Source organism: Heptranchias perlo, chromosome 1 (genome assembly GCF_035084215.1).
Source record: "Heptranchias perlo isolate sHepPer1 chromosome 1, sHepPer1.hap1, whole genome shotgun sequence".
NCBI lineage: Eukaryota > Metazoa > Chordata > Chondrichthyes > Hexanchiformes > Hexanchidae > Heptranchias > Heptranchias perlo.
In genome coordinates, this window is record NC_090325.1 from 10,247,354 (window position 1) to 10,263,972 (window position 16,619).

Below are 16,619 nucleotides of genomic sequence, written 5' to 3' on the forward strand. Positions count from 1 at the left end.
CAAACAGAGAGAGAGAGAGAGAGAGAGAGGAACATTAACAGAGAGAGAGAGAGAGGAACATAAACAGAGAGAGAGAGAGAGAGGAACATTAACAGAGAGAGAGAGAGAGAGGAACATATACAGGGAGAGAGAGAGAGGATCATTAACAGAGAGAGAGAGAGAGGAACATTAACAGAGAGAGAGAGAGAGGAACATTAACAGAGAGAGAGAGAGGAACATTAACAGAGAGAGAGAGGAACATTAACAGAGAGAGAGAGAGAGGAACATAAACAGAGAGAGAGAGAGAGAGGAACATAAACAGAGAGAGAGAGAGAGAGAGAGGAACATATACAGGGAGAGAGAGAGAGAAAGGAACATTAACAGAGAGATAGAGAGAGAGGAACATTAACAGAGAGAGAGAGAGAGGAACATTAACAGAGAGAGAGAGAGGAACATTAACAGAGAGAGAGAGGAACATTAACAGAGAGAGAGAGAGGAACATAAACAGAGAGAGAGTGAGAGAGAGGAACATAAACAGAGAGAGAGAGAGAGAGGAACATTAACAGAGAGAGAGAGAGAGGAACATTAACAGAGAGAGAGAGAGGAACATTAACAGAGAGAGAGAGAGAGAGAGAGGAACATTAACAGAGAGAGAGAGAGGAACATAAACAGAGAGAGTGAGAGAGAGGAACATTAACAGAGAGAGAGAGAGAGAGGAACATTAACAGAGAGAGAGAGAGAGAGGAACATTAACAGAGAGAGAGAGAGAGAGGAACATAAACAGAGAGAAAGAGAGAGAGAGGAACATTAACAGAGAGAGAGAGAGGAACATTAACAGAGAGAGAGAGAGAGAGAGAGGAACATTAACAGAGAGAGAGAGGGGAACATAAACAGAGAGAGAGAGAGGGAGGAACATAAACAGAGAGAGAGAGAGAGGAACATTAACAGAGAGAGAGAGAGAGAGAGAGAGAGGAACATTAACAGAAAGAGAGAGGGAGAGAGGAACATTAACAGAGAGAGAGAGAGGAACATAAACAGAGAGAGAGAGAGGAACATTAACAGAGAGAGAGAGAGAAAGAGAGAGAGGAACACTAACAGAGAGAGAGAGAGAGGAACATAAACAGAGAGAGAGAGAGAGGAACATACACAGAGAGAGAGAGAGAGAGTAACATTAACAGAGAGAGGGAGAGGAACATTAACAGAGAGAGAGAGAGAGAGAGAGGAACATTAACAGAGAGAGAGAGAGAGAGAGAGGAACATTAACAGAGAGAGAGAGAGAGAGAGGAACATTAACAGAGAGAGAGAGAGAGAGAGAGAAACATAAACAGAGAGAGAGAGAGAGAGAAACATAAACAGAGAGAGAGAGAGAGAGAGGAACATTAACAGAGAGAGAGAGAGAGAGGAACATTAACAGAGAGAGAGAGAGAGAGGAACATTAACAGAGAGAGAGAGAGAGGAACATTAACAGGGAGAGAGAGAGAGAGAGGAACATTAACAGAGAGAGAGAGAGAGGAACATTAACAGAGAGAGAGAGAGAACATTAACAGAGCGAGAGAGAGAGAGGAACATTAACAGAGAGAGAGAGAGAGAGGAACATTAACAGAGAGAGAGAGAGAGAGAGGAACATTAACAGAGAGAGAGAGAGAGAGAGGAACATTAACAGAGAGAGAGAGAGAGAGAGAGGAACATTAACAGAGAGAGAGAGAGAGGAACATTAACAGAGAGAGAGAGAGAGAGAGGAACATTAACAGAGAGAGAGAGAGAGAGAGGAACATTAACAGAGAGAGAGAGAGAGAGGAACATTAACAGAGAGTCAGCAAGACAGAGAAACAGAGGCAGAGTCATAAGAACATAAGAAATAGGAGCAGGAGTCGGCCATACGGCCCCTCGAGCCTGTTCCACCATTCAATCAGATCATGGCTGATCTCCGACCTCAACTCCACTTTCCCGCCTATTCCCCATTCCCCTCGATTCCCTTAGAGCCTAAAAATCTATCGATCTCAGCCTTGAATACACTCAATGACTGAGCATCCACAGCTCTCTGGGGTAGAGAATTCCAAAGATTCACAACCCTCTGAGTGAAGAAATTCCTCCTCATCTCAGTCCTAAATGGCCGACCCCTTATCCTGAGACAATGCCCCCTAGTTCTAGACTCTCCAGCCAGGGGAAACAGCCTCTCAGCATCTACCCTGTCAAACGCTCTAAGAATTTGATAGAGTAATTAAGGAGAAACTGTTTCCACTGGCAGGAGGGTCGGTAACCAGAGGACACAGATTTGAGGTAATTGGGAAAAGAACCAGAGGGGAGATGAGGAGAATTTTTTTTTACGCAGCGAGTTGTTATGATCTGGAATGCACTGCCTGAAAGGGCGGTGGAAGCAGATTCAATAGTAACTTTCAAAAGAGAACTGGATATATACTTGAAAAGGAAAAATTTGCAGGTCAATGGGGAGAAAGCAGGGGGAGTGGGACTAATTTTATAGCTCCTTCAAAGAACTAGCACACGATGGGCCAAATGGCCTCCTTCTGTGCTGTATGATTCTATGATTCTGAAGAGTATTGGAATAAGTTACGATGGACAGTACAAATGAGCTCAAGTGACATTTCAGGAGAGTTGGTGTATTCAGGAGAGAGAAGGGCTTGTGTGAAAAATGGCTGAGTTTTCAGGGCTAATCACTTTTTCCCATTCTAAAAAAATCCCTATATTCTTACCAATCATCTTGCCTTGATTCCAATTCATTGCCCAAGTTATAACTTCCTCCTTAATCATTCAAAGCTTTCAAATTGGCCACAAGTCTCTAGTGAGGGACCTTTTCAAATGCTTCCTGATACATTTCTCAACCATACTGGGCCAGGAATCGCTCCCGAAATAATGGAGGAGCTAAACGGCGCTCTCCGTTTTTAGTGGCCAATTGAAGGAGCAAGTTCCCGTGTTCGCACATGCTCAGCGAAACTCGGAAATCGAGAGCTTGCTCCTTGTGGTTCGCCTGCGATATGAGGGCTTCGAATTAAAGGGACCTCCAATCAGAGAAATCATTGAAAAAGCGCCAACTTGCTTATCTGCCCAGCTGGAAAGTAACTATTATGCCACCAAACAGGTACACTTAAAAATACCAAGTCTAAACTAAGTTTTAACCGCGTGGTTAGTTTTAATGACTGCGAAACAACTAAAGATTAACTTTTAAAAATGTAGAGTCTCGTTCCTCCTTATTTTAATCATTTTTGGTCATTAGAAAAGAATTTTAAATTAAAAAATTAAATTTTGTTTTACTTTCCCTTCTGACTCTTTAATTTAATTCAATTATTTCTTTGGCTTTTTATAAAAAAAATTAACATTTTTATTTACAATGACATCCAGAACACTAACTTTAACTGAATGAAGTCTGCTTGCCTGCTTGAGCAATGCGGCTTGAATCTGTGGGCGGGACTTCTCGTCCTGACAGATTTTGTGGGCGTGTCTTCTCCTCACACAGACTTTTCCAGCCTTGCGGCAACTCACGCTGCTCAGAGGCCGGGCTGATAGCGTACATTTTGTTTAAAGTTTAAATTCAAGCAATTCGACGCCATAGAGCCCGCAGTAAGTATTTTCATTAATTAAATTCGCAGGAGCTGCGGTGAGCGTTGTCTCGCCACTTTGCACGATTGCTGGCCCAATATCTTCATCCGCCAACTCTGTTAATTTCTCCAAAAATATTCCAATAAACTTGCAAAGGCTTGGCCAGCCTTTAAGAAACCCACGTTGGCTTGTAATTATTGCCTTTATGTTAATTGAATGCGTTCAAATGGCCTCCTCTAAAATGGACTCTGATATTTTTCACACAGTAGATGCCTCAGACTTGACCTTTCTCTAACTCTCAGGATCATGCTTTTGACCTCTTGTTTAAAGATTAGAATTGCAACAGCTCTTTCCCCAATCTCCAAGGACCACTCCTCTCTCCAATAGACTGTGAAATATTTCTGTCAGTGCTGCCTCCAATCCTCGCTCTGTCGAGTGCTCCTGGATATCATCCTTGAACCTTGCCCAGCTCTTACTTTTTTTCCCCGTAAACCCACCCCCCAGCTCATCCAATTATTGTATTGGGATTACTAATTGCATTTTCTATGGTGAAAACGGGTGTAAAACTAAATTGAGGTTTCTGCCATGTTACTTGTTTCCCACTCTACCTCAGCCCTCTCACCTCCTCTCTCCTCAAGTTGGTGACTGATCGTGGGGAATGGGTCCCTTTGGCCCTTCGCTATCTCCCCCAATCCTCCCTTCTTCCCGTATGACCTTTGGCAGTGATATGGGCTGTTGGACTGTGAAGGACAGTAAGGCGCAACATAGCTAGGCCCAGTCCTGATCTCACTTGACCTCCACTTCCCAGGAAGGGTCAATGCATCGTCAGCTGAAACCAGGATCTTTAGCCAATTTCCCCTCCCTCCCGTTCCTAACCTAGCGTTGAGATCAACTGTAATAGCCCGATTGCCCCTCTGCTTGATATCAGCTATCGCAGACCAGAGCAAGTATAACTCCCTTCAGCTTGTACGCACATAAAATGCGCACATCTTCCAGCTTTTTCTAAAGTTCTGCACAACTGACACAGTTTCATGTAGGGGCCAACACTCGATTCCTCCTAAAATCATATTAACAGCCTGTGGGGTTCAAAACCCCATTAACAAAAGATATTTGAAGGAAAGGGTTCACTGTACCCCTTTTAAACAAAGATATTTGAAAACCTCCAATCACAGTAATGTGGTAAACTGCGTTCTCGCAAACCCTGTTTTTCCCACACTGTCGCTGATGGCATTGGAGAAGTATGAGTTTCAGGATCGAAGACATTGTAGTGCGGATAGATATCTAGATTATTAAATAAATAAGCTAGATGGATAATATCGAGCTCAGAGCGTTGTCAGGCTTTCAAAGCACATAGGCCTTTGGAAGCACAAGCTTTTCAACACAGCAGGGGGTAATGTAAGAAAAGGCAACAAAGACAATACATCAAAGGCTTCGGATCGGGAAAGCAATGATAGGTGTGAAAAAAACATGGGCCTCTCATTCCTATCTGGTAATCTGTTCAAAAGAACTGGGATTTGTAAAACATCAAATAGTGTTGCACCCAGCATACGGTCAAATGGTATAAGGAATGGATATGAAGCCATTGGAGCAATCAAAGTTGGAGTCTTAAGGACCATTAAGAAAGTCTCGGCGTAGAAATGTAAGGGGGCTATCTCTACATGAAAGGCCGTAAACAGAGCTAGTAAAGGGGCCTTTTACAACCCATCGTTCGAGCACATGGTCTTATCTACATCAAAGGGTCTCCAGTCACATGATCAAAGCCTAAACTGTCAATCATTGAAGTATGTTAATGATTGAGGCAAAGCAACAGGGAGCGATTGGACAAAAAGAATGACCCTCCCCAATCCTACATCCTATTGGTAAAAAAACAATATAAAAAGAAGACTTTGAGAGAAGAACAGTCTCATCACTACCCGGCAGTCACAAGGAACGCACACTGAAGTTGAACATCACCGAAGAAGAAGAGGACCTCAAGGACTGAAGAGCTGATCAACCTTCAGACCCGATGAGCCAAATCCTTGGTTTAAAGGTTGTATATGTATTAATGATTTGCCTGATGTGTGCATGAATTGTTAAATCATTACATAACAGCGTTGCAAATTATTAAGTGTATAGCGGGATTTTATAGAGGAAAGTCACATGTATGGTTCGATTTTGCTTCATGAATGCTCGTACGAATGATAACATCATCAAATAATTATTTTTGATTAATGAAACTACCGCGAGTGAGGGTGACTTTCTTCGCTCGACTATTCGTCCAGTGTCCAAGAGTCACACAAAATAAGGAATTCCCTACAAGCCCTTGCTATATTAATATAGTAATAATTATCTCCTGAGGGAGATGGGAATCCAGAGCTAAAACAATTAAGAGGAAAATTGTAAAAATTCATCTGTGACCCCCTTCAGGACTTCAATATCAAGCAAAACGCCAAGAGATTATTAAAAACCAATGTACAGCCAATAATTAAACAATCTTCAATCTTTTATAGCAATAATATGATGTATTATTTAATAAGTTATATAAAATGCTGAGCAGCTGGATGGTACAATGGGTTAGTGCGCTATCTTTTAATCTCTGGGACCTGGCTCTGAATCCAGCTGAGACTAATGGGATAAAAGTCATCCCACTCTGCTATCTGTGAAGGTCCAGAGTTAAATGACCCTGAGATGAGCTTCTGACCACATATCCACTCCATCACCAAGACCGCCTACTTCCACCTCTAACCTCGCCTGTCTCCGCCCCTGCCTCAGCTCATCTGCTGCTGAAACCCCCATGCATACCTTTGTTACCTCTAGATTTGACTATTCCAATGCTCTCCTCGCCAGTCTCCCATCTTCCATCCTCCAAGAATGTTTAAGACGGAGATGAGGAGAAATTTTTCTCTCAGGGTCGTGAGTCTGTGGAACTCCCTTCCCCAGAGAGCGGTGGAGGCAGGGTCACTGAATATTTTTAAGGCTGAGTTAGATAGATTCCTGATTAACAAGGGAGTCAAAGGTTATAGCAGGTAGATGGGAAAGTAGGGTTGAGGTCACAATCAGAGCAGCCATGATCTTATCAAATGACAGAGCAGGCTCGAGGGGCCGAATGGCCTTCTCCTGCTCTTAATTCGTATGTTCGTATGTCCATAAACTTGAGCTCATCCAAAACTCTGCTGCCCGTATCCTAACTCGCAGCAAGTCCCGTTCACCCATCACCCTCTGTTCTCGCTGATCCACATTGGCACTTGGCCGAGGAACGCCTCAATTTTAAAATTATCATCCTTGTTTTCAAATCCCTCCACGGCCTCGCCCCTCCCTATCTCTGTAACCTCCTCCAGCCCTGTAACCCTCTGAGATCACTGCACTCCTCCAGTTCTTGCCTCTTGCGCATCCCCGATTTTCTTCACTCCTCCATTGGTGGCCGTGCCTTCAGCTGCCTAGACCCTAAGCTCAGGAATTCCCTCCCTCTAAACCTCTCCGCCTCTCAACCTCTCTCTCCTCCTTCAAGATGCTCCTTAAAATCTCTGACCAAGCTTTTGGTCACCTGTCCTAATATCTCTTTATGTGGCTCGGTGTCAAATTTTCTTTGAAAATCCAATCAAAAATTGTTTGAAGCACCTTGGGATGCTTTACTATGTTAAAGGCGCTATATAAATGCAAGTTGCAGCTCCTGAAAGCTGCATGACACACAGCATATAGCTTGGCATTGACTGGCACTGAATTGGGAATCACACTCCAAGACAAAAGATGGATGGCAAGGGATGTCCTCAGTTATGTGGAGAGGCTATTGGGACTAATTGGATAGCTCTTTTCAAAGAGCCAGCACAGACACAATGGGCTGAATGGACTCCTTCTGCGCTGTTTCATTGTATGAAACTCTTAATGTATGAAACTAGTAAAATTGAAGTCAATGGGAATCAGGGGAAAAACTCTCCAGTGGCTGGAGTCATACCTAGCACAAAGGAAGATGGTAGTGGTTGTTGGAGGCCAATCATCTCAGCCCCAGGACATTGCTGCAGGAGTTCCTCAGGGCAGTGTCCTAGGCCCAACCATCTTCAGCTGCTTCATCAATGACCTTCCCTCCATCATAAGGTCAGAAATGGGGATGTTCGCTGATGATTGCACAGTGTTCAGTTCCATTCGCAACCCCTCAAATAATGAAGCAGTCCGAGCCCGCATGCAGCAAGACCTGGACAACATCCAGGCTTGGGCTCACAAGTGGCAAGTAACATTCGCGCCAGATAAGTGCCAGGCAATGACCATCTCCAACAAGAGAGTCTAACCACCTCCCCATGACATTCAACGGCATTACCATCGCCGAATCCCCCACCATCAACATCCTGGGGGTCACCATTGACCAGAAACTTAACTGGACCAGCCATATAAATACTGTGGCTACGAGAGCAGGTCAGAGGCTGGGTATTCTGCGGCGAGTGACTCACCTCCTGACTCCCCAAAGCCTTTCCACCATCTACAAGGCACAAGTCAGGAGTGTGATGGAATACTCCCCACTTGCCTGGATGAGTGCAGCTCCAACAACACTCAAGAAGCTCGACACCATCCAAGATAAAGCAGCCCGCTTGATTGGCACCCCATCCACCACCCTGAACATTCACTCCCTTCACCACTGGCGCACCGTGGCTGCAGTGTGCACCATCCACAGGATGCACTGCAGCAACTCGCCAAGGCTTCTCCGACAGCACCTCCCAAACCCGCGACCTCTACCACCTAGAAGGACAAGAGCAGCAGGCACATGGGAACAACACCACCTGCACGTTCCCCTCCAAGTCACACACCATCCCGACTTGGAAATATATCGCCGTTCCTTCATTGTCGCTGGGTCAAAATCCTGGAACTCCCTTCCTAACAGCACTGTGGGAGAACCGTCACCACACGGACTGCAGCGGTTCAAGAAGGCGGCTCACCACCACCTTCTCAAGGGCAATTAGGGATGGGCAATAAATGCTGGCCTCGCCAGCGACGCCCACATCCCGTGAACGAATAAAAAAAAAAAAAAAAAAAATTCCAAGACTAGAGAAGCTGCGATTGCTCTCCTTAGGGCAGAGACAGTTATGGGGAGGTTTAATAGAGGGGTTCAAAGTAACGAGGGGTTTTGAGAGAGTAAATGGGGAGAAAATATTTCCACTGGCGGGAGAGTTGATAACCAGAAGACACAAATTTAAGGTAATTGGTAAAAGAATCAGGGGGGAGGTGAGGAGAAATAATTTTACGCAGCGAGTTGTTATGATCTGGAATGCGCTGCCTGAAAGGGTGATTGAAGCAGATTCAATCGTAATGTTCAAAAGGGAATTGGATATATTGAAAAGGAAAAATTTACAGGACTACGGGGAAAATGCGAGGAATTGGGACTAATTGAATAGCTCTTTCAAAGTGCTGGCACAGACACGACGGGCAGAATGGCCTCCTTCTGTGCTGTAAGATTGTATGAAGTCAAAATGCTTTGTCAGGATCGCCAACACTGGCGATTCTCCAAGGAAATCCCAACACTGTGTACAAATGAGCCTCGAGGTAGCTCTAAAGTAGAACGGAAGGGACCCTCTGTCCTCGCTAGGAGACTACCTTGAGACTCCCGCTTAGTCGCTTGTGCTGGTATGTTCTTCAGGAATCACAATGCTGGATTTTGGTAGATGAGGTTCATGCATAAAATCCAGGCTATTCCGGCACAGATACAACACCCGGCCTTCTCTGCAGGGCCTTGTTTCACCCCAATGTACCCCAATTCATGAATGTACCCCTTCACCCCAATGTACCCCAATTCATGAATGTACCCCTTCACCCAATGTACCCCAATTCATGAATGTACCCCTTCACCCCAATGTACCACTATTCACTAATGTACCCCTTCACCCCAATGTACCCCAATTCATGAATGTACCCCTTCACCCCAATGTACCCCAATTCATGAATGTACCCCTTCACCCCAATGTACCCCAATTCATGAATGTACCCCTTCACCCCAATGTACCCCAATTCATGAATGTACCCCTTCACCCCAATGTACCCCAATTCATGAATGTACCCCTTCACCCCAATGTACCACTATTCACTAATGTACCCCTTCACCCCAATGTACATCTTTACCCAAATGTATCACCTCATCCCAATGTACCACTATTCACTAATGTACCCCTTCACCCCAATGAATCACTTTACCCCAATGTACCACAATTAACTAATGTAGCCCTTCACCCCGATGTAGCCCTTCGCCCCGATGTAGCCCTTCGCCCCGATGTAGCCCTTCGCCCCGATGTAGCCCTTCGCCCCGATGTAGCCCTTCGCCCCGATGTAGCCCTTCGCCCCGATGTAGCCCTTCGCCCCGATGTAGCCCTTCGCCCCGATGTAGCCCTTCGCCCCGATGTAGCCCTTCGCCCCGATGTAGCCCTTCGCCCCGATGTAGCCCTTCGCCCCGATGTACCCCTTTGCCCCGATGTACCCCTTCACCCCAAATGATTCCAGTAATTGTTTCCTCTCAGCGACTGATGACCGTTCTAATGTTCTATGACTGTTGTGATCCCCTGGTTAACCTCAGTGCTCGCAATGTTTTTCTTTAGCGAAGGAAAGAATGCATGTATATATGTAAATCTGACCTTGGGTAATCGCTCGGGGTCCCCAGGGTGCCGTGGGATCACTTTTTGTAGCCGCTGGAATCCATAGTCAATGGTAGGTTCATTCAACGCTGTAGAATTAGAGGAGAACAAGAAGAAATCAGTCAATGGCGATGAGGGAGAGAGTTACGATAAAGGGTTAATAGCTGTAAAGGCCAAGACAGTAAGGGTATTCAATGGCACAGGGACACCATAGATGCTGTCTTTAACCGACATCTACACAGGTATGTGACTAGACAGTGAACCCTAGCTCAGGATGCTGAGGTCAATTGTAGTGGCCTTATCACTGCCCACAATTGACGTCAGCAAGCCACAGACTGAAGATGGGGGATTCCTGGTCTGCATTGATCAGTTCCACACTGGAGATTGCAATTACCAATGGAGCCATCAGGAGAATGTAATTCAGAACTGTCATAGAAATATAGGAGCACCAGTAGGCCATTCAGCCCCTCGAGCCTGTTCCACCATTCAATTAGATCATGGCTGATCTGTATCTTAACTCCGTATCCCTTAATATCCTTGCCTAACAAAAATCTATCAATCTCAGTTTTGTGACAAAGTCAACGTCTGACCCTAATAAACCACAGGAAGTTAATGAAGAGCTATCAGATGTGAGCTTCTAAATGTCAGTTTGGTTTTGTGGGTAGCACTCTCGTCTCTGAGTCAGAAGGTTAAGGGTTCGAGTACCATCCCATAGCTTGAGGAGCTTACCTAGACTGACACTACATTGAACTGTTGAAGGTGCTATTTTTCAGATTCGACATTAAAGTGAGGTCCCCACCTGCCTCAGTTCCTTCCCTTTCCCATAAATAGTCTAAATGTGCCTTGGACTAATTTGTACTGCCCACTTCTATTGTCCTTTCCTGGCATATTATTCCACAAGTATATTCCTTCTGCCTTCCATTCTTACTCCTACCTTTCTCATATTTTTAATTTGTGTATAGATCTAATTTAGTTTCTTATATAGAAGATTAAGGGGTGACCTAATTGAGGTGTTTAAGATGATTAATGCATTTGTTAGGGTAGATAGAGAGAAACTATTTCCTCTGGTGGGGGGAGTCCAGAACAAGGGGGCATAACCTTAAAATTAGAGCTAGGCCGTTCAGGGGTGATGTCAGGAAGCACTTCTTCACACAAAGGGTAGTGGAAATCTGGAACTCTCTCCCTCCAAAAAGTTGTTGAGGCCGGGGGTCAATTGAAATTTTCGAAACTGAGATTGATAGATTTTTGTTGGGTAAGGGTATTAAGGGTTACAGAACCAAGGCGGGTAAATGGAGTTAAGATACAGATCAGCCATGATCTAATTGAATGGTGGGACAGGTTCGAGGGGCTGAATGGATTACTCCTATTCCTCTGTTTCGCACTTTTGAGCTCTTTACCGTAGTGAACAATTTGCTTCGATCAACTTAACCAATTCTTCGTAATCTTAAAAAAAAAAAGGCCATCCTAGCATGGGAAACGGAGACGGCCCCTGCATTCTCACTCCAGAGACACCTCCAACCACACAGTGCCGGTGCTGAGCTGCCCAGTTTGAGCCGATCTGAGAAGGTACAGTAGCATAGTGGTTGTGTTACTGGACTAGTAATCGAGAGAACGTTGAGCTCACATCCCACCGTGGTGATAGTAAAGTTGAATCCAGGCCGTCCAGGAGTGAAATCAGGAATCACTTTGTCACACAAAGGGGTAGTGAAAATCTGGAACTCTTTTTTTTTTGTTCCTCCTCCCGAAAAAGGCTGTGGAGGCTGAAATTTTCAAAACTGAGATCGTAAGGGTAACAAGGGATATGGATCAATGGGGGGGAAATGGAGATGTGGTACAGATCTAATTGAATAAGGGAACACGCTGGAGTGGGGGCGGGGGGTGCTGAAAGATCTACTCCTGCTCCTATGTCTCCCAGGGCAGTTTGAGAATTTGAATTCAGTTCAAAAAGAAATCTGGAAATAAGAAACTGGTATCAGTAAAAGTGATCATGAAACTGTCGGATTGTCGTAGAAATCCAACTGGTTCACGCATGTTCTTTATAGAAGGAAAACCAGCCGTCTTTACCCTGTCTGGGCCTATATGTGACTCCAGTCCCACAACAACGTGGTTGACTCTTAACTGCCCTCTGAAGTGGTCCAGCAAGTTGTATCAAACTACTACAAAGACAGACTGCAGCGGTTCAAGAAGGCAGCCCGCCATCACAACCTTCTCAGGGCAACTAGGGATGAGCAGTAAATGCCGGCCTTGCCAGTGATGTCCGCATCCCAACAACAAATTGAAAATAATGAATGTTACAAGGATGACAATATTGGTAATGGCAGTGACACAGAAGGTTTCTCTGCCCCTGTAAATGGATTCATCTCAGTATAAAATAAAAATTTCTTTGCCTGTCCCGCCAGTTCAGGTGGATGTTAAAGACCCCACTGCACTATTCAAAGGAGAGTAGGAAGTTCTCCCAATGTCCTAGGCCATGTTCCTACCTCAACAAACACCATAAAACAAAAGTGACTGACCATTGTGTGTAAAATGGGTGTTGTGTTTACTTAATTACTAACAATAGTGACTGCACCATGTAATTTTTTGTATATAGAATCATAGAAAGATTACAGCACGGAAGGAGGCCATCAGCCCATCGAGTCCATGCCGGCTCTATGCAAGAGCAACCCAGCTAGTCCCACTCCCCCATCCTAACCCTGTAGCCCTGCAATTTTTTTCCTTTCAAGTACTTAGCCAGTTCCCTTTTGAAAGCCATGATTAAATCTGCCTCCACCACCCCCTCGGGCAGTGCATTCCAGATCCTAACCACTCGCTGTGTAAAAATGTTTTTCCTCATGTCACCTTTGGTTCATTTGCCAATCACCTTAAATCTATGTCCTCTGGTTCTTGACCCTTCCGCCAATGGGAACAGTTTCTCTCTATCTACTCTGTCTAGACCCTTCATGATTTTGAATAGTTCTATCAAAACAACCCCAGCTTCTCCAGTCTATCCACGTAACTAAAGTCCCTCATCCCTGGAATCATTCCAACAAATCTTTTCTGTACCCTCTCTAAGGCCTTCACATCCTTCCTAAAATGCGCTGCCCAGAACTGGACACAATGCTCCAATTGTGACCAAACCAGTGTTTTATAAAGGTTCATCATGACTTCCTTGCTTTTGTACTCTATGCCTCTATTTATAAAGCCCGGGATCCTGTATGTTTTTTAACCACTTTCTCAACCTGCCCTGCCACCTTAAATGATTTGTGTATATATACCCCTAGATCTCTCTGCTCCTGTACCCTTTTAAGAATTGTGCTCTTTAGTTTATATTGCCTCTCCTCATTCTTCCTACCAAAATGTATCACCTTGCATTTTTCTGCGTTAAATTTCATCTGCCACGTGGCCGCCCATGCCACCAGCCTGTTGAAGTCTATCACTATCCTCCTCACTGTTCACTATACTTCCAAGTTTTGTGTCATCTGCAAAGTTGGAAATTGTGCCCTGTACACCCAAGTCCAAGTCATTAATATATATCAAGAAAAGCAGTGGTCCCAGCACCAACCTCTGGGGAACACCACTGTACACCTCCCTCTAGTCCGAAAAACAACCGTTCACAACTACTCATAGAAATATAGAAAATAGGAGCAGGAGTAGGCCATTTGGCCCTTCGAGCCTGCTCCGTCATTCAATATGATCATGGCTGATCCTCTATCTCAATACCATATTCCCGCTCACTCCCCATACCCCTTGATGCCTTTTGTGTCTAGAAATCTATCTAGCTCCTTCTTAAATATATTCAGTGACTTGGCCTCCAAAGCCTTCTGTGATAGAAAATGCCACAGGTTCACCACTCTCTGAGAGAAGAAACTTCTCCTTATCTCAGTCCTAAATGTCCTACCCTATATCCTGAGACTGTGACCCCTCGTTCTGGATCCCCCCAGTCAGGGGAAACATCCTTCCTGCATCCAGTCTGTCTAGCCCTGTCAGACTTTTATATGTTTCATTGAGATCCCCTCTCACTCTTCTAAACTCGAGTGAATACAGGCTGAGTCAACCCAATCTCTCCTCATACGACAGTCCTGCCATCCCAGGAATCAGTCTGGTGAACCTTGGCTGCACTCCCTCAATGGCAAGTATAGCTAAGGAGACCAAAACAGCACAAAATATTCCAGGTGTGGTCTCACCAAGGCCCTGTATAATTGCAGTAAGACATCCTTGCTCTTGTACTCAAATCCTCTTGCAATGAAGGCCAACATACCATTTACCTTCCCAACTGTTTGCTTTCAGTGACTGGTGTACAAGGACACCCAGGTCCCTTTGTACATCAACATTTCCCAATCTATCACCATTTAAATAATACTCTGCCTTTCTGTTTTTCTTTCCGAAGTGGATAACTTCACATTTATACACATTATACTGCATCTGCCATGTATTTGTCCACTCATTCAACTTGTCTAAATCGCCTTGAAGCCTCTTTGCATCCTCCTCACAACTCACGATCCCACCTAGTTTTGTGTTGTCAGCAAACTTGGAAATATTACATTAGGTTCCCTCATCCAAATCATTGATAGAGATTGTGAATAGCTGGGGCCCAAGCACTGATCCCTGCGGTACCCCACTAGTCACTGCCTGCCATCCCGAAAAAGACCCATTTATTCCTACTCCCTGTTTCCTGTCTGTTAACCAATTTTCAATCCATGCCAGTATAGTACCACCAATCTCTTTTGCTTTAATTTTGCACACTAACCTCTTATGTGGGACTTTATCAAAAGCCTTCTGAAAATCCAAATAAACCACACCCACTGGTTCTCCCTTAACTATTCTACCAGTTACATCCTCAAAAAATTCCAGTTGGTTGGTCAAACACGATTTCCCTTTCATAAATCCATGTTGACTTTGTCTAATCCCATTGATATTTTCTAAGTGTCCTGTTATCACATCCTTTATAATAGACTCTAGCATTTTCCCTACTACTGATGTTAGGCTAACTGGTCTGTAATTCCCTGTTTTCTCTCTCCCTTCTTTTTTAAATAGTGGGATTACATTTGTCACCCTCCACTCTGCAGGAACTGTTCCATAATCTATAGAATTTTGGAAGATGACAACTAATGCATCCACTGTTTCCATGGCTACCACTTTTAGTACTCTGGGATGCAGATTATCAGGCCCTGAGGATTTATCGGCTTTCAGTCCCATTAATTTCTCCAGCACTATTGTTTTACTAATAATAATTTCCTTTAATTCCTCCTTCTCACTAATCCCTTGGTTCCCTAGCATTTCTGGAAAGTTATTTGTGTCCTCTTCCGTGAAGGCAGAACCAAAGTATTTGTTTAATTGCTCTGCCATCTCCTTGTTCCCCATTATAAATTCTCCGGTTTCTGACTGTAATGGACCTACATTTGTCTTCACTCTCTGTTTCCTGTTACTTAGCCAATTCTGTATCCATGCTGCAACTGCCCGTTTTATTCCATGGGCTTCAACTTTGATGATAAGCCTATTATGCGGCACTTTATCAAACGAAATATGAAGTGCTTTGGGATTTTTCTGAGCGATGTGATAGGTCACTGCATAAATGCAAGTTCTTTGCTTCACAACAAAGACAAAATATGGGAGTATGGCCAGATTCTGTTCAATTCCATTGAAGGTTGGGCCCACAGTGCCAAATTACCCCCAGTTCATCTCTCGTTAGCTCAAAACGAGCGGTCTCACCAAGAGAGGCCATGATATGCCTGACGTGAAAAATATAATCATCCCGTTGAGGGTGTTTCTTTCTCAGGTTCGAGTTGAGGCCTCCATCCTCCCTATCTCTGTAACCTCTTCCAGCCCTACAACTCTCTCTGAGATCTCCGTACTCCTCCAATTCTGGGCCCTTGTGCATCCTCGATTTTAATCGCTCCCCCATTGGCGGCCGTGCCTTCAGCATTTCGGCCCTAAGCTCTGGAATTCCCTCCCTCTCTGCCTCGCTACCACCTCTCTCCTCCTTTAAGACGCTCCTCAAAACCTACCTCTGTGACCAAGCGTTTGGGCACCTGTCCTGATATCTCCTTATGTGGCTCAGTGTCAAATTTTGTTTGATAATCGCTCCTGTGAAGCAACTTGGGGTGGTTTACCACGTTAAAGGTGCTATACAAATGCAAGTTGTTGATTTGGCATATCTGTGGAGCGGAGGAGAGGGATAGGGACACAGTGAGGATGCAGGGAGCAAGAAGAGCATGGTGTGTTTAGACCTGAGGAGCAGCACTGAGCATAGCCGTACTGACAGAATGGAGAAGCAACAAAGGCTGCGATGGAGACAGAGCTCATAGCCTAGACGGGAGAACCGCCCGTCAAGGCAGCCGTTTTCTTGTGCGCTAAGAAGCAGTACCTGGAGACGATTCCGGTCAGGAAAGCTTCAAGGGGAAACGATCAGCGAGGGCTCCTAAGCGACCCAGAGGCTCCCGCTGGTAAATGTACGAGTGTGGTCATCGGGGGTGGGTCAGTTTTGGGCTGGGCTCCGGTAGCGCGGCTGCCCGCCAACAT

The 16,619-nt window shown here is 44.8% G+C and overlaps 1 long non-coding RNA gene across 1 annotated transcript in view; it reads right to left on the reverse strand.

Moving 5' to 3' along the window:
- Positions 1-10,146: 10,146 nt before the first annotated feature.
- LOC137322956 (uncharacterized) overlaps positions 10,147-16,619 on the reverse strand; it is a 74,461-nt gene continuing 67,988 nt past the window's right edge. The window contains exon 4 of the long non-coding RNA XR_010963269.1: positions 10,147-10,210. This is a non-coding gene — a long non-coding RNA (uncharacterized lncRNA). The remainder of the gene's footprint in view (positions 10,211-16,619) is intronic.